At 36.9% G+C, this 20,289-nt stretch overlaps 20 non-coding genes across 20 annotated transcripts; 13 read left to right on the top strand and 7 right to left on the bottom strand.

The window, feature by feature from the left end:
- Positions 1-66: 66 nt before the first annotated feature.
- Positions 67-140, top strand: TRNAN-GUU (transfer RNA asparagine (anticodon GUU)). The gene has a single exon. It is a non-coding gene; the product is annotated as a tRNA-Asn (tRNA).
- A 1,978-nt stretch (positions 141-2,118) lies between these two features.
- Positions 2,119-2,190, bottom strand: TRNAM-CAU (transfer RNA methionine (anticodon CAU)). The gene has a single exon. It is a non-coding gene; the product is annotated as a tRNA-Met (tRNA).
- Positions 2,191-2,376: 186 nt separating this feature from the next.
- TRNAN-GUU (transfer RNA asparagine (anticodon GUU)) lies at positions 2,377-2,450 on the top strand. The gene has a single exon. It is a non-coding gene; the product is annotated as a tRNA-Asn (tRNA).
- Positions 2,451-3,544: 1,094 nt separating this feature from the next.
- On the top strand, positions 3,545-3,618 carry TRNAN-GUU (transfer RNA asparagine (anticodon GUU)). Its single transcript has one exon. It is a non-coding gene; the product is annotated as a tRNA-Asn (tRNA).
- Positions 3,619-6,764: 3,146 nt separating this feature from the next.
- Positions 6,765-6,836, bottom strand: TRNAT-CGU (transfer RNA threonine (anticodon CGU)). The gene has a single exon. It is a non-coding gene; the product is annotated as a tRNA-Thr (tRNA).
- Positions 6,837-8,189: 1,353 nt separating this feature from the next.
- Positions 8,190-8,263, top strand: TRNAN-GUU (transfer RNA asparagine (anticodon GUU)). Its single transcript has one exon. It is a non-coding gene; the product is annotated as a tRNA-Asn (tRNA).
- An 829-nt stretch (positions 8,264-9,092) lies between these two features.
- On the bottom strand, positions 9,093-9,164 carry TRNAV-CAC (transfer RNA valine (anticodon CAC)). Its single transcript has one exon. It is a non-coding gene; the product is annotated as a tRNA-Val (tRNA).
- Positions 9,165-9,350: 186 nt separating this feature from the next.
- TRNAN-GUU (transfer RNA asparagine (anticodon GUU)) lies at positions 9,351-9,424 on the top strand. Its single transcript has one exon. It is a non-coding gene; the product is annotated as a tRNA-Asn (tRNA).
- An 819-nt stretch (positions 9,425-10,243) lies between these two features.
- Positions 10,244-10,315, bottom strand: TRNAM-CAU (transfer RNA methionine (anticodon CAU)). Its single transcript has one exon. It is a non-coding gene; the product is annotated as a tRNA-Met (tRNA).
- Positions 10,316-10,501: 186 nt separating this feature from the next.
- Positions 10,502-10,575, top strand: TRNAN-GUU (transfer RNA asparagine (anticodon GUU)). The gene has a single exon. It is a non-coding gene; the product is annotated as a tRNA-Asn (tRNA).
- Positions 10,576-11,376: 801 nt separating this feature from the next.
- TRNAI-AAU (transfer RNA isoleucine (anticodon AAU)) lies at positions 11,377-11,448 on the bottom strand. Its single transcript has one exon. It is a non-coding gene; the product is annotated as a tRNA-Ile (tRNA).
- A 186-nt stretch (positions 11,449-11,634) lies between these two features.
- TRNAN-GUU (transfer RNA asparagine (anticodon GUU)) lies at positions 11,635-11,708 on the top strand. Its single transcript has one exon. It is a non-coding gene; the product is annotated as a tRNA-Asn (tRNA).
- Positions 11,709-12,785: 1,077 nt separating this feature from the next.
- On the top strand, positions 12,786-12,859 carry TRNAN-GUU (transfer RNA asparagine (anticodon GUU)). The gene has a single exon. It is a non-coding gene; the product is annotated as a tRNA-Asn (tRNA).
- Positions 12,860-13,952: 1,093 nt separating this feature from the next.
- TRNAN-GUU (transfer RNA asparagine (anticodon GUU)) lies at positions 13,953-14,026 on the top strand. The gene has a single exon. It is a non-coding gene; the product is annotated as a tRNA-Asn (tRNA).
- A 1,087-nt stretch (positions 14,027-15,113) lies between these two features.
- TRNAN-GUU (transfer RNA asparagine (anticodon GUU)) lies at positions 15,114-15,187 on the top strand. The gene has a single exon. It is a non-coding gene; the product is annotated as a tRNA-Asn (tRNA).
- A 1,978-nt stretch (positions 15,188-17,165) lies between these two features.
- Positions 17,166-17,237, bottom strand: TRNAM-CAU (transfer RNA methionine (anticodon CAU)). Its single transcript has one exon. It is a non-coding gene; the product is annotated as a tRNA-Met (tRNA).
- Positions 17,238-17,423: 186 nt separating this feature from the next.
- On the top strand, positions 17,424-17,497 carry TRNAN-GUU (transfer RNA asparagine (anticodon GUU)). The gene has a single exon. It is a non-coding gene; the product is annotated as a tRNA-Asn (tRNA).
- Positions 17,498-18,556: 1,059 nt separating this feature from the next.
- TRNAN-GUU (transfer RNA asparagine (anticodon GUU)) lies at positions 18,557-18,630 on the top strand. Its single transcript has one exon. It is a non-coding gene; the product is annotated as a tRNA-Asn (tRNA).
- An 818-nt stretch (positions 18,631-19,448) lies between these two features.
- TRNAM-CAU (transfer RNA methionine (anticodon CAU)) lies at positions 19,449-19,520 on the bottom strand. The gene has a single exon. It is a non-coding gene; the product is annotated as a tRNA-Met (tRNA).
- A 186-nt stretch (positions 19,521-19,706) lies between these two features.
- On the top strand, positions 19,707-19,780 carry TRNAN-GUU (transfer RNA asparagine (anticodon GUU)). The gene has a single exon. It is a non-coding gene; the product is annotated as a tRNA-Asn (tRNA).
- The last annotated feature ends 509 nt before the right edge of the window (positions 19,781-20,289 follow it).

Below are 20,289 nucleotides of genomic sequence, written 5' to 3'. Positions count from 1 at the left end.
CCTTTTTCTAGGAAACTTTCTAGATGAATGCTTTTTAGCCTTTGTCAGTACATGCTTTTGCAAGCTGTCTTTGTGGCGCAATCGGTTAGCGCATTCGGCTGTTAACCGAAAGGCTGGTGGTTCAATACCACCCAGGGACGTAATTGACCTTGTGATCAAATTTTGCTGATCTTTAAGTAGACAAGTCAAAATTTCAAACCACCTCTTATAGTGTAGGGTACCAGGCCTTCTCTGATGCAGTCAGATTTGATTAAGTCATTTTATAAAAAACAGGAAGCACAATTTAGCATGGGGTTGCAGAGAAAAAAAATTATGCAGGCAGAGAAATCCAATTGAGTGATTAATCAGCTCTCCATTTTATGGCTTTATTTTTATGCTAACACATTTGCTCTCTGAAAAGTGTCCACAAAGCCAAGTCTCTGATTAACACCTTTGTAGGAATGGTTTTTCACCTATTACTGATTAAAACTTGCTTCATTGGAAAGGCAGCAAGATGCATCCTCATTACAATGTCCACTGAAATAATACAGGTTGACACCAGGAAACATAAACCTCACTGCATCCTTGCTGCTTTCTCAAGTGGGAATCTGTTTAATGTGAAAACCAGGTGATATCTAATCAGCACACAGGTAAAAGTTAAGAAAATCTTTCTTTAAGGGTGAAGATGTTTCTCACAAAATCGTTGCCCCAATGCATCATTGAAATTCAAGATGGAAAGATGATTTTGAAATATCAATTGTACATTTTGCATTGCTCTTCTGGTGACAATGTAGCTTGTTTTTGTCAATTACCATTTCAGTAATAGGGTAAAGAAAATTAAGTGGATTTCTGAAAGAAAACAATGCTGTCAATATACTATTAAAACAAATTAAAATGTTAAAAGTTATTGTACTTTAAGTAAAAATAAAAGAGTCAAAATATCAATTCCAGTTTGGAAGAATTTAATTAACAAAAAAATAAGTGCACATAGCAGAGGATGGTTTCGATCCACCGACCTCTGGGTTATGGGCCCAGCACGCTTCCGCTGCGCCACTCTGCTGCTCATGTAAGTGCCAGAGATCCTGAAGTACTCACTCATCATGTGAAAGTACCAATGTGTTTCTTCGTTGGTCAATGGAAGAAAAATCTTGCAAAACTCTCCAGATTATTGCCTTTTTAACCTTTTTCTAGGAAACTTTCTAGATGAATGCTTTTTAGCCTTTGTCAGTACATGCTTTTGCAAGCTGTTTCTGTGGCGCAATCGGTTAGCGCATTTGGCTGTTAACCGAAAAGCTGGTGGTTCAATACCACCCAGGGATGTACTTGACCTTGTGATCAAATTTTGCTGATCTTTAAGTAGACAAGTCAAAATTTCAAACCACCTCTTATAGTGTAGGGTACCAGGCCTTCTCTGATGCAATCAGAGTCAGATTTGATTAAGTCATTTTATAAAAAACAGGAAGCACAATTTAGCATGGGGTTGCAGAGAAAAAAAATTATGCAGGCAGAGAAATCCAATTGAGTGATTAATCAGCTCTCCATTTTATGGCTTTATTTTTATGCTAACACATTTGCTCTCTGAAAAGTGTCCACAAAGCCAAGTCTCTGATTAACACCTTTGTAGGAATGGTTTTTCACCTATTACTGATTAAAACTTGCTTCATTGGAAAGGCAGCAAGATGCATCCTCATTACAATGTCCACTGAAATAATACAGGTTGACACCAGGAAACATAAACCTCACTGCATCCTTGCTGCTTTCTCAAGTGGGAATCTGTTTAATGTGAAAACCAGGTGATATCTAATCAGCACACAGGTAAGAAGTTAAGAAAATCTTTCTTTAAGGGTGAAGATGTTTCTCACAAAATCGTTGCCCCAATGCATCATTGAAATTCAAGATGGAAAGATGATTTTGAAATATCAATTGTACATTTTGCATTGCTCTTCTGGTGACAATGTAGCTTGTTTTTATCAATTACCATTTCAGTAATAGGGTAAAGAAAATTAAGTGGATTTCTGAAAGAAAACAATGCTGTCAATATACTATTAAAACAAATTAAAATGTTAAAAGTTATTGTACTTTAAGTAAAAATAAAAGAGTCAAAATATCAATTCCAGTTTTGGAAGAATTTAATTAACATAGCAAAGGATGGTTTCGATCCACCGACCTCTGGGTTATGGGCCCAGCACGCTTCCACTGCGCCACTCTGCTGCTCATGTAAGTGTCAGAGATCCTAAAGAACTCACTCATCATGTGAAAGTACCAATGTGTTTCTTCGTTGGTCAATGGAAGAAAAATCTTGCAAAACTCTCCAGATTATTGCCTTTTTAACCTTTTTCTAGGAAACTTTCTAGATGAATGCTTTTTAGCCTTTGTCAGTACATGCTTTTGCAAGCTGTCTCTGTGGCGCAATCGGTTAGCGCATTCGGCTGTTAACCGAAAGGTTGGTGGTTCAATCCCACCCGGGGACGTAATTGACCTTGTGATCAAATTTTGGTGATCTTTAAGTAGACAAGTCAAAATTTCAAACCACCTTTTATGGTGTAAGGTACCTGGCCTTCTCTGATGCAATCAGAGTCAGATTTGATTAAGTCATTTTATAAAAAACAGGAAGCACAATTTAGCATTGGGGTTGCAGAGAAAAAAAAATATGCAGGCAGAGAAATCCAATTGAGTGATTAATCAGCTCTCCATTTTATGGCTTTATTTTTATGCTAACACATTTGCTCTCTGAAAAGTGTCCACAAAGCCAAGTCTCTGATTAACACCTTTGTAGGAATGGTTTTTCACCTATTACTGATTAAAACTTGCTTCATTGAAAAGGCAGCAAGATGCATCCTCATTACAATGTCCACTGAAATAATACAGGTTGACACCAGGAAACATAAACCTCACTGCATCCTTGCTTCTTTCTCACGTGGGAATCTGTTTAATGTGAAAACCATGTGATATCTAATCAGCACACAGGTAAGAAGTTAAGAAAATCTTTCTTTAAGGGTGAAGATGTTTCTCACAAAATCGTTGCCCCAATGCATCATTGAAATTCAAGATGGAAAGATGATTTTGAAATATCAATTGTACATTTTGCATTGCTCTTCTGGTGACAATGTAGCTTGTTTTTGTCAATTACCATTTCAGTAATAGGGTAAAGAAAATTAAGTGGATTTCTGAAAGAAAACAATGCTGTCAATATACTATTAAAACAAATTAAAATGTTAAAAGTTATTGTACTTTAAGTAAAAATAAAAGAGTCAAAATATCAATTCCAGTTTTGGAAGAATTTAATTAACAAAAAAATAAGTGCACATAGCAAAGGATGGTTTCGATCCACCGACCTCTGGGTTATGGGCCCAGCACGCTTCCGCTACGCCACTCTGCTGCTCATGTAAGTGTCAGAGATCCTGAAGAACTCACTCATCATGTGAAAGTACCAATGTGTTTCTTCGTTGGTCAATGGAAGAAAAATCTTGCAAAACTCTCCAGATTATTGCCTTTTTAACCTTTTTCTAGGAAACTTTCTAGATGAATGCTTTTTAGCCTTTGTCAGTACATGCTTTTGCAAGCTGTCTTTGTGGCGCAATCGGTTAGCGCATTCGGCTGTTAACCGAAAGGCTGGTGGTTCAATACCACCCAGGGACGTAATTGACCTTGTGATCAAATTTTGCTGATCTTTAAGTAGACAAGTCAAAATTTCAAACCACCTCTTATAGTGTAGGGTACCAGGCCTTCTCTGATGCAGTCAGATTTGATTAAGTCATTTTATAAAAAACAGGAAGCACAATTTAGCATGGGGTTGCAGAGAAAAAAAATTATGCAGGCAGAGAAATCCAATTGAGTGATTAATCAGCTCTCCATTTTATGGCTTTATTTTTATGCTAACACATTTGCTCTCTGAAAAGTGTCCACAAAGCCAAGTCTCTGATTAACACCTTTGTAGGAATGGTTTTTCACCTATTACTGATTAAAACTTGCTTCATTGGAAAGGCAGCAAGATGCATCCTCATTACAATGTCCACTGAAATAATACAGGTTGACACCAGGAAACATAAACCTCACTGCATCCTTGCTGCTTTCTCAAGTGGGAATCTGTTTAATGTGAAAACCAGGTGATATCTAATCAGCACACAGGTAAAAGTTAAGAAAATCTTTCTTTAAGGGTGAAGATGTTTCTCACAAAATCGTTGCCCCAATGCATCATTGAAATTCAAGATGGAAAGATGATTTTGAAATATCAATTGTACATTTTGCATTGCTCTTCTGGTGACAATGTAGCTTGTTTTTGTCAATTACCATTTCAGTAATAGGGTAAAGAAAATTAAGTGGATTTCTGAAAGAAAACAATGCTGTCAATATACTATTAAAACAAATTAAAATGTTAAAAGTTATTGTACTTTAAGTAAAAATAAAAGAGTCAAAATATCAATTCCAGTTTGGAAGAATTTAATTAACAAAAAAATAAGTGCACATAGCAGAGGATGGTTTCGATCCACCGACCTCTGGGTTATGGGCCCAGCACGCTTCCGCTGCGCCACTCTGCTGCTCATGTAAGTGCCAGAGATCCTGAAGTACTCACTCATCATGTGAAAGTACCAATGTGTTTCTTCGTTGGTCAATGGAAGAAAAATCTTGCAAAACTCTCCAGATTATTGCCTTTTTAACCTTTTTCTAGGAAACTTTCTAGATGAATGCTTTTTAGCCTTTGTCAGTACATGCTTTTGCAAGCTGTCTCTGTGGCGCAATCGGTTAGCGCATTCGGCTGTTAACCGAAAGGTTGGTGGTTTAATCCCACCCGGGGAAGTAATTGACCTTGTGATCAAATTTTGGTGATCTTTAAGTAGACAAGTCAAAATTTCAAACCACCTTTTATGGTGTAAGGTACCTGGCCTTCTCTGATGCAATCAGAGTCAGATTTGATTAAGTCATTTTATAAAAAACAGGAAGCACAATTTAGCATTGGGGTTGCAGAGAAAAAAAAATATGCAGGCAGAGAAATCCAATTGAGTGATTAATCAGCTCTCCATTTTATGGCTTTATTTTTATGCTAACACATTTGCTCTCTGAAAAGTGTCCACAAAGCCAAGTCTCTGATTAACACCTTTGTAGGAATGGTTTTTCACCTATTACTGATTAAAACTTGCTTCATTGGAAAGGCAGCAAGATGCATCCTCATTACAATGTCCACTGAAATAATACAGGTTGACACCAGGAAACATGAACCTCACTGCATCCTTGCTTCTTTCTCACGTGGGAATCTGTTTAATGTGAAAACCAGGTGATATCTAATCAGCACACAGGTAAGAAGTTAAGAAAATCTTTCTTTAAGGGTGAAGATGTTTCTCACAAAATCGTTGCCCCAATGCATCATTGAAATTCAAGATGGAAAGATGATTTTGAAATATCAATTGTACATTTTGCATTGCTCTTCTGGTGACAATGTAGCTTGTTTTTGTCAATTACCATTTCAGTAATAGGGTAAAGAAAATTAAGTGGATTTCTGAAAGAAAACAATGCTGTCAATATACTATTAAAACAAATTAAAATGTTAAAAGTTATTGTACTTTAAGTAAAAATAAAAGAGTCAAAATATCAATTCCAGTTTTGGAAGAATTTAATTAACAAAAAAATAAGTGCACATAGCAAACGATGGTTTCGATTCACCGACCTCTGGGTTATGGGCCCAGCACACTTCCGCTGCGCCACTCTGCTGCTCATGTAAGTGTCAGAGATCCTGAAGAACTCACTCATCATGTGAAAGTACCAATGTGTTTCTTCGTTGGTCAATGGAAGAAAAATCTTGCAAAACTCTCCAGATTATTGCCTTTTTAACCTTTTTCTAGGAAACTTTCTAGATGAATGCTTTTTAGCCTTTGTCAGTACATGCTTTTGCAAGCTGTCTCTGTGGCGCAATCGGTTAGCGCATTTGGCTGTTAACCGAAAGGCTGGTGGTTCAATACCACCCAGGGATGTAATTGACCTTGTGATCAAATTTTGCTGATCTTTAAGTAGACAAGTCAAAATTTCAAACCACCTCTTATAGTGTAGGGTACCAGGCCTTCTCTGATGCAATCAGAGTCAGATTTGATTAAGTCATTTTATAAAAAACAGGAAGCACAATTTAGCATGGGGTTGCAGAGAAAAAAAATTATGCAGGCAGAGAAATCCAATTGAGTGATTAATCAGCTCTCCATTTTATGGCTTTATTTTTATGCTAACACATTTGCTCTCTGAAAAGTGTCCACAAAGCCAAGTCTCTGATTAACACCTTTGTAGGAATGGTTTTTCACCTATTACTGATTAAAACTTGCTTCATTGGAAAGGCAGCAAGATGCATCCTCATTACAATGTCCACTGAAATAATACAGGTTGACACCAGGAAACATAAACCTCACTGCATCCTTGCTGCTTTCTCAAGTGGGAATCTGTTTAATGTGAAAACCAGGTGATATCTAATCAGCACACAGGTAAGAAGTTAAGAAAATCTTTCTTTAAGGGTGAAGATGTTTCTCACAAAATCGTTGCCCCAATGCATCATTGAAATTCAAGATGGAAAGATGATTTTGAAATATCAATTGTACATTTTGCATTGCTCTTCTGGTGACAATGTAGCTTGTTTTTATCAATTACCATTTCAGTAATAGGGTAAAGAAAATTAAGTGGATTTCTGAAAGAAAACAATGCTGTCAATATACTATTAAAACAAATTAAAATGTTAAAAGTTATTGTACTTTAAGTAAAAATAAAAGAGTCAAAATATCAATTCCAGTTTTGGAAGAATTTAATTAACATAGCAAAGGATGGTTTCGATCCACCGACCTCTGGGTTACGGGCCCAGCACGCTTCCACTGCGCCACTCTGCTGCTCATGTAAGTGTCAGAGATCCTGAAGAACTCACTCATCATGTGAAAGTACCAATGTGTTTCTTCGTTGGTCAATGGAAGAAAAATCTTGCAAAACTCTCCAGATTATTGCCTTTTTAACCTTTTTCTAGGAAACTTTCTAGATGAATGCTTTTTAGCCTTTGTCAGTACATGCTTTTGCAAGCTGTCTCTGTGGCGCAATCGGTTAGAGCATTCGGCTGTTAACCGAAAGGTTGGTGGTTCAATCCCACCCGGGGACGTAATTGACCTTGTGATCAAATTTTGGTGATCTTTAAGTAGACAAGTCAAAATTTCAAACCACCTTTTATGGTGTAAGGTACCTGGCCTTCTCTGATGCAATCAGAGTCAGATTTGATTAAGTCATTTTATAAAAAACAGGAAGCACAATTTAGCATTGGGGTTGCAGAGAAAAAAAAATATGCAGGCAGAGAAATCCAATTGAGTGATTAATCAGCTCTCCATTTTAAGGCTTTATTTTTATGCTAACACATTTGCTCTCTGAAAAGTGTCCACAAAGCCAAGTCTCTGATTAACACCTTTGTAGGAATGGTTTTTCACCTATTACTGATTAAAACTTGCTTCATTGAAAAGGCAGCAAGATGCATCCTCATTACAATGTCCACTGAAATAATACAGGTTGACACCAGGAAACATAAACCTCACTGCATCCTTGCTTCTTTCTCACGTGGGAATCTGTTTAATGTGAAAACCAGGTGATATCTAATCAGCACACAGGTAAGAAGTTAAGAAAATCTTTCTTTAAGGGTGAAGATGTTTCTCACAAAATCGTTGCCCCAATGCATCATTGAAATTCAAGATGGAAAGATGATTTTGAAATATCAATTGTACATTTTGCATTGCTCTTCTGGTGACAATGTAGCTTGTTTTTGTCAATTACCATTTCAGTAATAGGGTAACGAAAATTAAGTGGATTTCTGAAAGAAAACAATGCTGTCAATATACTATTAAAACAAATTAAAATGTTAAAAGTTATTGTACTTTAAGTAAAAATAAAAGAGTCAAAATATCAATTCCAGTTTTGGAAGAATTTAATTAACAAAAAATAAGTGCACATAGCAAAGGATGGTTTCGATCCACCGACCTCTGGGTTATGGGCCCAGCACGCTTCCGCTGCGCCACTCTGCTGCTCATGTAAGTGTCAGAGATCCTGAAGAACTCACTCATCATGTGAAAGTACCAATGTGTTTCTTCTTTGGTCAATGGAAGAAAAATCTTGCAAAACTCTCCAGATTATTGCCTTTTTAACCTTTTTCTAGGAAACTTTCTAGATGAATGCTTTTTAGCCTTTGTCAGTACATGCTTTTGCAAGCTGTCTTTGTGGCGCAATCGGTTAGCGCATTCGGCTGTTAACCGAAAGGCTGGTGGTTCAATACCACCCAGGGACGTAATTGACCTTGTGATCAAATTTTGCTGATCTTTAAGTAGACAAGTCAAAATTTCAAACCACCTCTTATAGTGTAGGGTACCAGGCCTTCTCTGATGCAGTCAGATTTGATTAAGTCATTTTATAAAAAACAGGATGCACAATTTAGCATGGGGTTGCAGAGAAAAAAAATTATGCAGGCAGAGAAATCCAATTGAGTGATTAATCAGCTCTCCATTTTATGGCTTTATTTTTATGCTAACACATTTGCTCTCTGAAAAGTGTCCACAAAGCCAAGTCTCTGATTAACACCTTTGTAGGAATGGTTTTTCACCTATTACTGATTAAAACTTGCTTAATTGAAAAGGCAGCAAGATGCATCCTCATTACAATGTCCACTGAAATAATACAGGTTGACACCAGGAAACATAAACCTCACTGCATCCTTGCTGCTTTCTCACGTGGGAATCTGTTTAATGTGAAAACCAGGTGATATCTAATCAGCACACAGGTAAGAAGTTAAGAAAATCTTTCTTTAAGGGTGAAGATGTTTCTCACAAAATCGTTGCCCCAATGCATCATTGAAATTCAAGATGGAAAGATGATTTTGAAATATCAATTGTACATTTTGCATTGCTCTTCTGGTGACAATGTAGCTTGTTTTTGTCAATTACCATTTCAGTAATAGGGTAAAGAAAATTAAGTGGATTTCTGAAAGAAAACAATGCTGTCAATATACTATTAAAACAAATTAAAATGTTAAAAGTTATTGTACTTTAAGTAAAAATAAAAGAGTCAAAATATCAATTCCAGTTTTGGAAGAATTTAATTAACAAAAAAATAAGTGCACATAGCAAAGGATGGTTTCGATCCACCGACCTCTGGGTTGTGGGCCCAGCACGCTTCCGCTGCGCCACTCTGCTGCTCATGTAAGTGTCAGAGATCCTGAAGAACTCACTCATCATGTGAAAGTACCAATGTGTTTCTTCGTTGGTCAATGGAAGAAAAATCTTGCAAAACTCTCCAGATTATTGCCTTTTTAACCTTTTTCTAGGAAACTTTCTAGATGAATGCTTTTTAGCCTTTGTCAGTACATGCTTTTGCAAGCTGTCTCTGTGGCGCAATCGGTTAGCGCATTCGGCTGTTAACCGAAAGGTTGGTGGTTCAATCCCACCCGGGGACGTAATTGACCTTGTGATCAAATTTTGGTGATCTTTAAGTAGACAAGTCAAAATTTCAAACCACCTTTTATGGTGTAAGGTACCAGGCCTTCTCTGATGCAATCAGAGTCAGATTTGATTAAGTCATTTTATAAAAAACAGGAAGCACAATTTAGCATGGGGTTGCAGAGAAAAAAAATTATGCAGGCAGAGAAATCCAATTGAGTGATTAATCAGCTCTCCATTTTATGGCTTTATTTTTATGCTAACACATTTGCTCTCTGAAAAGTGTCCACAAAGCCAAGTCTCTGATTAACACCTTTGTAGGGATGGTTTTTCACCTATTACTGATTAAAACTTGCTTCATTGGAAAGGCAGCAAGATGCATCCTCATTACAATGTCCACTGAAATAATACAGGTTGACACCAGGAAACATAAACCTCACTGCATCCTTGCTGCTTTCTCAAGTGGGAATCTGTTTAATGTGAAAACCAGGTGATATCTAATCAGCACACAGGTAAGAAGTTAAGAAAATCTTTCTTTAAGGGTGAAGATGTTTCTCACAAAATCGTTGCCCCAATGCATCATTGAAATTCAAGATGGAAAGATGATTTTGAAATATCAATTGTACATTTTGCATTGCTCTTCTGGTGACAATGTAGCTTGTTTTTGTCAATTACCATTTCAGTAATAGGGTAAAGAAAATTAAGTGGATTTCTGAAAGAAAACAATGCTGTCAATATACTATTAAAAGAAATTAAAATGTTAAAAGTTATTGTACTTTAAGTAAAAATAAAAGAGTCAAAATATCAATTCCAGTTTTGGAAGAACTTAATTAACATAGCAAAGGATGGTTTCGATCCACCGACCTCTGGGTTATGGGCCCAGCACGCTTCCACTGCGCCACTCTGCTGCTCATGTAAGTGTCAGAGATCCTGAAGAACTCACTCATCATGTGAAAGTACCAATGTGTTTCTTCGTTGGTCAATGGAAGAAAAATCTTGCAAAACTCTCCAGATTATTGCCTTTTTAACCTTTTTCTAGGAAACTTTCTAGATGAATGCTTTTTAGCCTTTGTCAGTACATGCTTTCGCAAGCTGTCTCTGTGGCGCAATCGGTTAGCGCATTCGGCTGTTAACCGAAAGGTTGGTGGTTCAATCCCACCCGGGGACGTAATTGACTAAGTCAAAATTTCAAACCACCTTTTATGGTGTAAGGTACCTGGCCTTCTCTGATGCAATCAGAGTCAGATTTGATTAAGTCATTTTATAAAAAACAGGAAGCACAATTTAGCATTGGGGTTGCAGAGAAAAAAAAATATGCAGGCAGAGAAATCCAATTGAGTGATTAATCAGCTCTCCATTTTATGGCTTTATTTTTATGCTAACACATTTGCTCTCTGAAAAGTGTCCACAAAGCCAAGTCTCTGATTAACACCTTTGTAGGAATGGTTTTTCACCTATTACTGATTAAAACTTGCTTCATTGGAAAGGCAGCAAGATGCATCCTCATTACAATGTCCACTGAAATAATACAGGTTGACACCAGGAAACATAAACCTCACTGCATCCTTGCTGCTTTCTCAAGTGGGAATCTGTTTAATGTGAAAACCAGGTGATATCTAATCAGCACACAGGTAAAAGTTAAGAAAATCTTTCTTTAAGGGTGAAGATGTTTCTCACAAAATCGTTGCCCCAATGCATCATTGAAATTCAAGATGGAAAGATGATTTTGAAATATCAATTGTACATTTTGCATTGCTCTTCTGGTGACAATGTAGCTTGTTTTTGTCAATTACCATTTCAGTAATAGGGTAAAGAAAATTAAGTGGATTTCTGAAAGAAAACAATGCTGTCAATATACTATTAAAACAAATTAAAATGTTAAAAGTTATTGTACTTTAAGTAAAAATAAAAGAGTCAAAATATCAATTCCAGTTTGGAAGAATTTAATTAACAAAAAAATAAGTGCACATAGCAGAGGATGGTTTCGATCCACCGACCTCTGGGTTATTGGCCCAGCACGCTTCCGCTGCGCCACTCTGCTGCTCATGTAAGTGCCAGAGATCCTAAAGTACTCACTCATCATGTGAAAGTACCAATGTGTTTCTTCGTTGGTCAATGGAAGAAAAATCTTGCAAAACTCTCCAGATTATTGCCTTTTTAACCTTTTTCTAGGAAACTTTCTAGATGAATGCTTTTTAGCCTTTGTCAGTACATGCTTTTGCAAGCTGTCTCTGTGGCGCAATCGGTTAGCGCATTCGGCTGTTAACCGAAAGGCTGGTGGTTCAATACCACCCAGTGACATAATTGACCTTGTGATCAAATTTTGCTGATCTTTAAGTAGACAAGTCAAAATTTCAAACCACCTCTTATAGTGTAGGGTACCTGGCCTTCTCTGATGCAATCAGAGTCAGATTTGATTAAGTCATTTTATAAAAAACAGGAAGCACAATTTAGCATGGGGTTGCAGAGAAAAAAAATTATGCAGGCAGAGAAATCCAATTGAGTGATTAATCAGCTCTCCATTTTATGGCTTTATTTTTATGCTAACACATTTGCTCTCTGAAAAGTGTCCACAAAGCCAAGTCTCTGATTAACACCTTTGTAGGAATGGTTTTTCACCTATTACTGATTAAAACTTGCTTCATTGGAAAGGCAGCAAGATGCATCCTCATTACAATGTCCACTGAAATAATACAGGTTGACACCAGGAAACATAAACCTCACTGCATCCTTGCTGCTTTCTCAAGTGGGAATCTGTTTAATGTGAAAACCAGGTGATATCTAATCAGCACACAGGTAAGAAGTTAAGAAAATCTTTCTTTAAGGGTGAAGATGTTTCTCACAAAATCGTTGCCCCAATGCATCATTGAAATTCAAGATGGAAAGATGATTTTGAAATATCAATTGTACATTTTGCATTGCTCTTCTGGTGACAATGTAGCTTGTTTTTATCAATTACCATTTCAGTAATAGGGTAAAGAAAATTAAGTGGATTTCTGAAAGAAAACAATGCTGTCAATATACTATTAAAACAAATTAAAATGTTAAAAGTTATTGTACTTTAAGTAAAAATAAAAGAGTCAAAATATCAATTCCAGTTTTGGAAGAATTTAATTAACATAGCAAATGATGGTTTCGATCCACCGACCTCTGGGTTATGGGCCCAGCACGCTTCCACTGCGCCACTCTGCTGCTTGTGTAAGTGTCAGAGATCCTAAAGAACTCACTCATCATGTGAAAGTACCAATGTGTTTCTTCGTTGGTCAATGGAAGAAAAATCTTGCAAAACTCTCCAGATTATTGCCTTTTTAACCTTTTTCTAGGAAACTTTCTAGATGAATGCTTTTTAGCCTTTGTCAGTACATGCTTTTGCAAGCTGTCTCTGTGGCGCAATCGGTTAGCGCATTCGGCTGTTAACCGAAAGGTTGGTGGTTCAATCCCACCCGGGGACGTAATTGACCTTGTGATCAAATTTTGGTGATCTTTAAGTAGACAAGTCAAAATTTCAAACCACCTTTTATGGTGTAAGGTACCTGGCCTTCTCTGATGCAATCAGAGTCAGATTTGATTAAGTCATTTTATAAAAAACAGGAAGCACAATTTAGCATTGGGGTTGCAGAGAAAAAAAATATGCAGGCAGAGAAATCCAATTGAGTGATTAATCAGCTCTCCATTTTATGGCTTTATTTTTATGCTAACACATTTGCTCTCTGAAAAGTGTCCACAAAGCCAAGTCTCTGATTAACACCTTTGTAGGAATGGTTTTTCACCTATTACTGATTAAAACTTGCTTCATTGAAAAGGCAGCAAGATGCATCCTCATTACAATGTCCACTGAAATAATACAGGTTGACACCAGGAAACATAAACCTCACTGCATCCTTGCTTCTTTCTCACGTGGGAATCTGTTTAATGTGAAAACCAGGTGATATCTAATCAGCACACAGGTAAGAAGTTAAGAAAATCTTTCTTTAAGGGTGAAGATGTTTCTCACAAAATCGTTGCCCCAATGCATCATTGAAATTCAAGATGGAAAGATGATTTTGAAATATCAATTGTACATTTTGCATTGCTCTTCTGGTGACAATGTAGCTTGTTTTTGTCAATTACCATTTCAGTAATAGGGTAAAGAAAATTAAGTGGATTTCTGAAAGAAAACAATGCTGTCAATATACTATTAAAACAAATTAAAATGTTAAAAGTTATTGTACTTTAAGTAAAAATAAAAGAGTCAAAATATCAATTCCAGTTTTGGAAGAATTTAATTAACAAAAAAATAAGCGCACATAGCAAAGGATGGTTTCGATCCACCGACCTCTGGGTTATGGGCCCAGCACGCTTCCGCTGCGCCACTCTGCTGCTCATGTAAGTGTCAGAGATCCTGAAGAACTCACTCATCATGTGAAAGTACCAATGTGTTTCTTCGTTGGTCAATGGAAGAAAAATCTTGCAAAACTCTCCAGATTATTGCCTTTTTAACCTTTTTCTAGGAAACTTTCTAGATGAATGCTTTTTAGCCTTTGTCAGTACATGCTTTTGCAAGCTGTCTTTGTGGCGCAATCGGTTAGCGCATTCGGCTGTTAACCGAAAGGCTGGTGGTTCAATACCACCCAGGGACGTAATTGACCTTGTGATCAAATTTTGCTGATCTTTAAGTAGACAAGTCAAAATTTCAAACCACCTCTTATAGTGTAGGGTACCAGGCCTTCTCTGATGCAGTCAGATTTGATTAAGTCATTTTATAAAAAACAGGAAGCACAATTTAGCATGGGGTTGCAGAGAAAAAAAATTATGCAGGCAGAGAAATCCAATTGAGTGATTAATCAGCTCTCCATTTTATGGCTTTATTTTTATGCTAACACATTTGCTCTCTGAAAAGTGTCCACAAAGCCAAGTCTCTGATTAACACCTTTGTAGGAATGGTTTTTCACCTATTACTGATTAAAACTTGCTTAATTGAAAAGGCAGCAAGATGCATCCTCATTACAATGTCCACTGAAATAATACAGGTTGACACCAGGAAACATAAACCTCACTGCATCCTTGCTGCTTTCTCACGTGGGAATCTGTTTAATGTGAAAACCAGGTGATATCTAATCAGCACACAGGTAAGAAGTTAAGAAAATCTTTCTTTAAGGGTGAAGATGTTTCTCACAAAATCGTTGCCCCAATGCATCATTGAAATTCAAGATGGAAAGATGATTTTGAAATATCAATTGTACATTTTGCATTGCTCTTCTGGTGACAATGTAGCTTGTTTTTGTCAATTACCATTTCAGTAATAGGGTAAAGAAAATTAAGTGGATTTCTGAAAGAAAACAATGCTGTCAATATACTATTAAAACAAATTAAAATGTTAAAAGTTATTGTACTTTAAGTAAAAATAAAAGAGTCAAAATATCAATTCCAGTTTTGGAAGAATTTAATTAACAAAAAAATAAGTGCACATAGCAAAGGATGGTTTCGATCCACCGACCTCTGGGTTATGGGCCCAGCACGCTTCCGCTGCGCCACTCTGCTGCTCATGTAAGTGTCAGAGATCCTGAAGAACTCACTCATCATGTGAAAGTACCAATGTGTTTCTTCGTTGGTCAATGGAAGAAAAATCTTGCAAAACTCTCCAGATTATTGCCTTTTTAACCTTTTTCTAGGAAACTTTCTAGATGAATGCTTTTTAGCCTTTGTCAGTACATGCTTTTGCAAGCTGTCTCTGTGGCGCAATCGGTTAGCGCATTCGGCTGTTAACCGAAAGGTTGGTGGTTCAATCCCACCCGGGGACGTAATTGACCTTGTGATCAAATTTTGGTGATCTTTAAGTAGACAAGTCAAAATTTCAAACCACCTTTTATGGTGTAAGGTACCAGGCCTTCTCTGATGCAATCAGAGTCAGATTTGATTAAGTCATTTTATAAAAAACAGGAAGCACAATTTAGCATGGGGTTGCAGAGAAAAAAAATTATGCAGGCAGAGAAATCCAATTGAGTGATTAATCAGCTCTCCATTTTATGGCTTTATTTTTATGCTAACACATTTGCTCTCTGAAAAGTGTCCACAAAGCCAAGTCTCTGATTAACACCTTTGTAGGAATGGTTTTTCACCTATTACTGATTAAAACTTGCTTCATTGGAAAGGCAGCAAGATGCATCCTCATTACAATGTCCACTGAAATAATACAGGTTGACACCAGGAAACATAAACCTCACTGCATCCTTGCTGCTTTCTCAAGTGGGAATCTGTTTAATGTGAAAACCAGGTGATATCTAATCAGCACACAGGTAAAAGTTAAGAAAATCTTTCTTTAAGGGTGAAGATGTTTCTCACAAAATCGTTGCCCCAATGCATCATTGAAATTCAAGATGGAAAGATGATTTTGAAATATCAATTGTACATTTTGCATTGCTCTTCTGGTGACAATGTAGCTTGTTTTTGTCAATTACCATTTCAGTAATAGGGTAACGAAAATTAAGTGGATTTCTGAAAGAAAACAATGCTGTCAATATACTATTAAAACAAATTAAAATGTTAAAAGTTATTGTACTTTAAGTAAAAATAAAAGAGTCAAAATATCAATTCCAGTTTTGGAAGAATTTAATTAACAAAAAATAAGTGCACATAGCAAAGGATGGTTTCGATCCACCGACCTCTGGGTTATGGGCCCAGCACGCTTCCGCTGCGCCACTCTGCTGCTCATGTAAGTGTCAGAGATCCTGAAGAACTCACTCATCATGTGAAAGTACCAATGTGTTTCTTCGTTGGTCAATGGAAGAAAAATCTTGCAAAACTCTCCAGATTATTGCCTTTTTAACCTTTTTCTAGGAAACTTTCTAGATGAATGCTTTTTAGCCTTTGTCAGTACATGCTTTTGCAAGCTGTCTTTGTGGCGCAATCGGTTAGCGCATTCGGCTGTTAACCGAAAGGCTGGTGGTTCCATACCACCCAGGGACGTAATTGACCTTGTGATCAAATTGTGCTGATCTTTAAGTAGACAAGTCAAAATTTCAAACCACCTCTTATAGTGTAGGGTACCAGGCCTTCTCTGATGCAGTCAGATTTGATTAAGTCATTTTATAAAAAACAGGAAGCACAATTTAGCATGGGGTTGCAGAGAAAAAAAATTATGCAGGCAGAGAAATCCAATTGAGTGATTAATCAGCTCTCCATTTTATGGCTTTATTTTTATGCTAACACATTTGCTCTCTGAAAAGTGTCCACAAAGCCAAGTCTCTGATTAACACCTTTGTAGGAATGGTTTTTCACCTATTACTGATTAAAACTTGCTTAATTGAAAAGGCAGCAAGATACATCCTCATTACAATGTCCACTGAAATAATACAGGTTGACACCAGGAAACATAAACCTCACTGCATCCTTGCTGCTTTCTCACGTGGGAATCTGTTTAATGTGAAAACCAGGTGATATCTAATCAGCACACAGGTAAGAAGTTAAGAAAATCTTTCTTTAAGGGTGAAGATGTTTCTCACAAAATCGTTGCCCCAATGCATCATTGAAATTCAAGATGGAAAGATGATTTTGAAATATCAATTGTACATTTTGCATTGCTCTTCTGGTGACAATGTAGCTTGTTTTTGTCAATTACCATTTCAGTAATAGGGTAAAGAAAATTAAGTGGATTTCTGAAAGAAAACAATGCTGTCAATATACTATTAAAACAAATTAAAATGTTAAAAGTTATTGTACTTTAAGTAAAAATAAAAGAGTCACAATATCAATTCCAGTTTTGGAAGAACTTAATTAACATAGCAAAGGATGGTTTCGATCCACCGACCTCTGGGTTATGGGCCCAGCACGCTTCCACTGCGCCACTCTGCTGCTCATGTAAGTGTCAGAGATCCTGAAGAACTCACTCATCATGTGAAAGTACCAATGTGTTTCTTCGTTGGTCAATGGAAGAAAAATCTTGCAAAACTCTCCAGATTATTGCCTTTTTAACCTTTTTCTAGGAAACTTTCTAGATGAATGCTTTTTAGCCTTTGTCAGTACATGCTTTCGCAAGCTGTCTCTGTGGCGCAATCGGTTAGCGCATTCGGCTGTTAACCGAAAGGTTGGTGGTTCAATCCCACCCGGGGACGTAATTGACTAAGTCAAAATTTCAAACCACCTTTTATGGTGTAAGGTACCTGGCCTTCTCTGATGCAATCAGAGTCAGATTTGATTAAGTCATTTTATAAAAAACAGGAAGCACAATTTAGCATTGGGGTTGCAGAGAAAAAAAAATATGCAGGCAGAGAAATCCAATTGAGTGATTAATCAGCTCTCCATTTTATGGCTTTATTTTTATGCTAACACATTTGCTCTCTGAAAAGTGTCCACAAAGCCAAGTCTCTGATTAACACCTTTGTAGGAATGGTTTTTCACCTATTACTGATTAAAACTTGCTTCATTGGAAAGGCAGCAAGATGCATCCTCATTACAATGTCCACTGAAATAATACAGGTTGACACCAGGAAACATAAACCTCACTGCATCCTTGCTGCTTTCTCAAGTGGGAATCTGTTTAATGTGAAAACCAGGTGATATCTAATCAGCACACAGGTAAAAGTTAAGAAAATCTTTCTTTAAGGGTGAAGATGTTTCTCACAAAATCGTTGCCCCAGTGCATCATTGAAATTCAAGATGGAAAGATGATTTTGAAATATCAATTGTACATTTTGCATTGCTCTTCTGGTGACAATGTAGCTTGTTTTTGTCAATTACCATTTCAGTAATAGGGTAAAGAAAATTAAGTGGATTTCTGAAAGAAAACAATGCTGTCAATATACTATTAAAACAAATTAAAATGTTAAAAGTTATTGTACTTTAAGTAAAAATAAAAGAGTCAAAATATCAATTCCAGTTTGGAAGAATTTAATTAACAAAAAAATAAGTGCACATAGCAGAGGATGGTTTCGATCCACCGACCTCTGGGTTATTGGCCCAGCACGCTTCCGCTGCGCAACTCTGCTGCTCATGTAAGTGCCAGAGATCCTGAAGTACTCACTCATCATGTGAAAGTACCAATGTGTTTCTTCGTTGGTCAATGGAAGAAAAATCTTGCAAAACTCTCCAGATTATTGCCTTTTTAACCTTTTTCTAGGAAACTTTCTAGATGAATGCTTTTTAGCCTTTGTCAGTACATGCTTTTGCAAGCTGTCTCTGTGGCGCAATCGGTTAGCGCATTCGGCTGTTAACCGAAAGGCTGGTGGTTCAATACCACCCAGTGACATAATTGACCTTGTGATCAAATTTTGCTGATCTTTAAGTAGACAAGTCAAAATTTCAAACCACCTCTTATAGTGTAGGGTACCTGGCCTTCTCTGATGCAATCAGAGTCAGATTTGATTAAGTCATTTTATAAAAAACAGGAAGCACAATTTAGCATGGGGTTGCAGAGAAAAAAAATTATGCAGGCAGAGATATCCAATTGAGTGATTAGTCAGCTCTCCATTTTATGGCTTTATTTTTATGCTAACACATTTGCTCTCTGAAAAGTGTCCACAAAGCCAAGTCTCTGATTAACACCTTTGTAGGAATGGTTTTTCACCTATTACTGATTAAAACTTGCTTCATTGGAAAGGCAGCAAGATGCATCCTCATTACAATGTCCACTGAAATAATACAGGTTGACACCAGGAAACATAAACCTCACTGCATCCTTGCTGCTTTCTCAAGTGGGAATCTGTTTAATGTGAAAACCAGGTGATATCTAATCAGCACACAGGTAAAAGTTAAGAAAATCTTTCTTTAAGGGTGAAGATGTTTCTCACAAAATCGTTGCCCCTATGCATCATTGAAATTCAAGATGGAAAGATGATTTTGAAATATCAATTGTACATTTTGCATTGCTCTTCTGGTGACAATGTAGCTTGTTTTTGTCAATTACCATTTCAGTAATAGGGTAAAGAAAATTAAGTGGATTTCTGAAAGAAAACAATGCTGTCAATATACTATTAAAACAAATTAAAATGTTAAAAGTTATTGTACTTTAAGTAAAAATAAAAGAGTCAAAATATCAATTCCAGTTTTGGAAGAATTTAATTAACATAGCAAAGGACGGTTTCGATCCACCGACCTCTGGGTTATGGGCCCAGCACGCTTCCACTGCGCCACTCTGCTGCTCATGTAAGTGTCAGAGATCCTGAAGAACTCACTCATCATGTGAAAGTACCAATGTGTTTCTTCGTTGGTCAATGGAAGAAAAATCTTGCAAAACTCTCCAGATTATTGCCTTTTTAACCTTTTTCTAGGAAACTTTCTAGATGAATGCTTTTTAGCCTTTGTCAGTACATGCTTTCGCAAGCTGTCTCTGTGGTGCAATCGGTTAGCGCATTCGGCTGTTAACCGAAAGGTTGGTGGTTCAATCCCACCCGGGGACGTAATTGACTAAGTCAAAATTTCAAACCACGTTTTATGGTGTAAGGTACCTGGCCTTCTCTGATGCAATCAGAGTCAGATTTGATTAAGTCATTTTATAAAAAACAGGAAGCACAATTTAGCATTGGGGTTGCAGAGAAAAAAAAATATGCAGGCAGAGAAATCCAATTGAGTGATTAATCAGCTCTCCATTTTATGGCTTTATTTTTATGCTAACACATTTGCTCTCTGAAAAGTGTCCACAAAGCCAAGTCTCTGATTAACACCTTTGTAGGAATGGTTTTTCACCTATTACTGATTAAAACTTGCTTCATTGGAAAGGCAGCAAGATGCATCCTCATTACAATGTCCACTGAAATAATACAGGTTGACACCAGGAAACATAAACCTCACTGCATCCTTGCTGCTTTCTCAAGTGGGAATCTGTTTAATGTGAAAACCAGGTGATATCTAATCAGCACACAGGTAAAAGTTAAGAAAATCTTTCTTTAAGGGTGAAGATGTTTCTCAC

The sequence above is a fragment of the Pseudophryne corroboree genome, chromosome 4 (assembly GCF_028390025.1).
Source record: "Pseudophryne corroboree isolate aPseCor3 chromosome 4, aPseCor3.hap2, whole genome shotgun sequence".
NCBI lineage: Eukaryota > Metazoa > Chordata > Amphibia > Anura > Myobatrachidae > Pseudophryne > Pseudophryne corroboree.
This window is presented reverse-complemented; position numbering and strand designations above follow the sequence as displayed.